The sequence below is a fragment of the Eptesicus fuscus genome, chromosome 18, assembly GCF_027574615.1.
Source record: "Eptesicus fuscus isolate TK198812 chromosome 18, DD_ASM_mEF_20220401, whole genome shotgun sequence".
In the NCBI taxonomy this organism is placed as follows: domain Eukaryota; kingdom Metazoa; phylum Chordata; class Mammalia; order Chiroptera; family Vespertilionidae; genus Eptesicus; species Eptesicus fuscus.
In genome coordinates this window covers 9,563,890-9,567,516 of record NC_072490.1, presented here as the reverse complement: position 1 = coordinate 9,567,516, position 3,627 = coordinate 9,563,890, and the positions used below count along the sequence as shown (strand labels likewise).

The 3,627-nt window shown below is 53.6% G+C and overlaps 1 non-coding gene across 1 annotated transcript; it reads right to left on the bottom strand.

Moving 5' to 3' along the window:
- Nucleotides 1-2,005: 2,005 nt before the first annotated feature.
- Nucleotides 2,006-2,112, bottom strand: LOC129147186 (U6 spliceosomal RNA). The gene has a single exon (XR_008554512.1). It is a non-coding gene; the product is annotated as a U6 spliceosomal RNA (small nuclear RNA).
- Nucleotides 2,113-3,627: the final 1,515 nt, after the last annotated feature.

The following is a 3,627-nucleotide window of genomic DNA, read 5'->3' as shown; positions in this document are numbered from 1 at the left end:
GGGCTGCTGGCTGCGTCACACGCTGCTTCGCCGGCCTCCAAGGTGCCAGACAGATGCTCGCACGATGCCAAAGATGGTCACCGCGAGCCCAGACTCTCCTGCGCGTGCCTCCCGTCTCCGTCTGGCATCTGGGAAGTGCGTCTCGCGAATCAGCCTCTCGGAGGTAACATCGCTGAGGACCCACAGGCGACATTTCAAAGCAGCTGTGCTCTGAGCTAGCTTTGCATATTAAAAATAAAAAATAAAAACTCGCAAAAAGTACATATTCTCAGCCCCTGTAGTTCCCAAACTACTCTAAAGATTGCGTAAGAATCATCTAGATGGCTGTTTAAACACATGGGTACCGGCTCCTCGTCCCCAGAGATTCTGGTTCCAAATGTCAAGGGGAGGGGAGCTGGGGAGGGGGGGCGTCCTGACATCTGAGTCCCTAGAATTCCGACATGCAGCCAGGATGAACCCACTGACTTAGACCATGGCAGGAAGACGCAGATCTGAACTTGAGGCTGTTGTTGCCCAGAGATCAGGTGCAAATGCGCAAGGACCTCTGCAAACAAGGCCCCCAGGTAGGGGAGGGTTGGATAACCATTCAAACCGTGTTCACGTCGTATCGTGCTGCAACAGGCGTGTTAAGGTTTCAGTCAAGGGCGGGGCTGGAATAGGCATAGTCCGCCTGCGTGAGACATCGCCATTTGTATCTTCCTTCCTGTGGGATTTTTGATAGCAGGAGAGTTTATCTGCCTATCTGGACAGCCATTTAGGCATTTGCTTTTCATTAACCTTCATTAGCAAAATTAATCGTGAAGCCTGTGGTGCAAGAAGTTTTGTTTATTGTTTATGAACTTGGCACCGGGCTTCCAAAGGAAGACCTGGGATTGAGGTCAAGTTCCTTATTAAGGTGTGAGAGGAGCCACAAAGTCTGTATGTTTTGTGTTTTGTCTAAAACCTTCAGGTCTCTCCACTGCCAGGTTGTTGCCAAGCTGGGTTGGAAGGTTACCTGTCCATGGTGCTGCTCAGCCCCATTTCATTAACACCTGCCCATCTGTCCCCAACATCCCTGTCTCTCTGCCCAGATAGATTTTTACACCTGTCTTAGCAATTCTGGGAGAGACGCTTTAAAGTCCCTTTTCAAAATCCCCCGTTAATGATCTGGTAATTATCGTGGCGACTTTTCAATGAGGTGTGAAGTCCTCAGCTAGCTGTCAGCGGAGAGACTCCCGAGGCACTGGGAGAGGGACATGAGGCACTGGGAGAGGGACATGAGGCACTGGGAGAAGGACATGAGGCACTGGAGAGGGACACAGGGAAGAAGCCCTGAGCAAGGCCACCAGGAGCTCCTGATGACAGATGAGCCCCCTCTGAGTCCTGGGACCAGACTGACTATAGAATCTGGGGGAACTACATCAATGACACCCCACATCCACATCCGCACCAGTACCTGGTAGGCAATGCCAAGTGCCATGGCGGCTCCAGGGTGAACCCACACTCCTGCACTCAGACTGCAGGGTGTCCTCGGTCCCCTCCCAAGAGAGCCCCCCGCCCTTCACACCCATTTTAAGCAGTCAGAGCTGCCCTACACGCCCAGGAAGAGCTGTTCATGCCTTTCCCTTTCAGATCCACCGGGGCTACATGAGGTCCAGCTGAGCAGGGCACTCCAACATCTGGAAGCCAAGTATGCCACCCACCTCCACGCCTGTGCTCCCCAACATCCTGCTTCCACTAGTCAGAGTAAAAGGGCCCCCCCCCCCCAGGGACCAAGACAGGGTGTTGGGTATGTCAGTCTGACCACCCCTCAGAACAAACGGGGCTGCACAATACATGAAGGGGTCGACGCTGGCCCAAGTTCCAGCACCATCTGAGCTGGTCCTCTCATCTCCCACCCCCACCACCAACAAAGAAGACAGTCCTCGTGAGGAAGTGAAATGGCAGCCCTGAGGACCCCCTTGGCCAGGGAGTCTCATGGAGCAAGCCCCTCGTTTTTTGTTTTTTTTTTGTTTTGTTTTGTTTTTTAAATATGGAACGCTTCACGAATTTGAGTGTCATCCTTGTGCAGGGGCCATGCTAATCTTCTCTGTATCGTTCCAATTTTAGTATATGTGCTGCCGAAGCGAGCACAGGCCCCTCGTTTTAACCAATGTGACCCCGACACTGGGAAGGTGGCGTGACCTGCTCAAGATCAAAGCCTCGCCAGCTAATGCTGGAGCTGGAACTGGAACCAGGGGCTTCTCCACACACACACACACACACACACACACACACACACACACACACCCTTGGCTTTTCCACCAGCGCCCACCATGAGTCTGAGGTGTCTTTATGTTTGCACGTGTTGGCCTGGTGTCCCCAAGAGCCTGGGGGGCAGGGACAGCTAGTCCAGTTGTGCCCTTGGCCATCTCTGACGTATCCTTGGCACAGTGGTGCCAGAATACAGCTGCCAGTTGTGCTGACGGGTCTTCCTCCCTAACCTGGCTTCTGGGGCCGTGGAGTCCCCCAACCTCTGCTGGCCCAGACCTGCTCCCAGTGCTGGAGGGGGCCAGCCTAGGGTCAGGGCCCTGGTACACAGCTCCAGGCAAGCTGTCACATGGAGATCTGACTGCAGGAGTTTGGCCAGCAGCCCAGGTACCAGGAATCAGCATGGCCCCGACGGCCCCGCCTGGACCGTGGGCTCCAAGTTCTTGTTTATTCCCAGGGATTTCTGCAGGACTTGAGGCTGGAGCTGGTCCAGCCTGGGCCTCCACCTCACACCTGTTCGCCCGGGGCCAGACCCAGGTCTTCAGCAGAGCTGGAATGAGCAAGGCTCCATTGCATCGGAGCAGAAGCCTGCCGAGTATGCACACCCTCAGCCCATGCAATCAATCCTTCTAACTGTAGAGAAGGTTAGAAGTGTGATTCCGGCAATTATAAAACCCATCATTTCCTCCTCTTGTCTAAGTCCATTAGAGAGGCTCTTTGCTCTCACTTTGCCCCTGGACCTCATTTTTAAAGTGCTGCTGCGAAAGCATTGCCAAGGCCTGTACTTGGAGAGCTGCGTGTCTGCTGCCAGTTGGCTAAGGGGCTTGGCTCTGGGTCCCGGTTTTGCTGCCAAACAGATTGTGATCTTTGGCAAGGCCAGCCTCCCTCTCTGGGCCTCAGTTTCCCCATGTATAAAATGAGGAGTTTGGACCAGGCGGCCTCTCGGATCCCTTCTAACTCTCATGGCCACTGGATTCCAGGTTTGCTTGATGGCTCAGGATGGCTCCACATAGACAAGAGTTCAGCTTCTTTTAAGCCAGGAGGTGTCCCTCTCTCTTTGTTTCTCATGTACAAGGACCAGTTCCTGAAGGTGCAAATTCACCAATATCCACAAGCAGTGTAAGGGTAGGGGAGGAGCCACATGCCCAAGTTTCTGGAATTGAAGGTGCTGCCTAACTCTGGGCAGGCCCTGAACCGATTGCTCCACAACAGCAATCTCATTTAACCCTTACAATAGAGCAGCTATTCAGCCCATTTCACAGACAAGAAAACTGAGGCACAGAAAGGTAAAGTCGTGCCTCCACGCAAGGTCTGCCTGGCTCCAAAGGCCACGCTCACAGTCACAACTCTCTCAAAGGCCCAAGTCTGGGGACTTCAGTAGAAAAAGAGAATGGACAG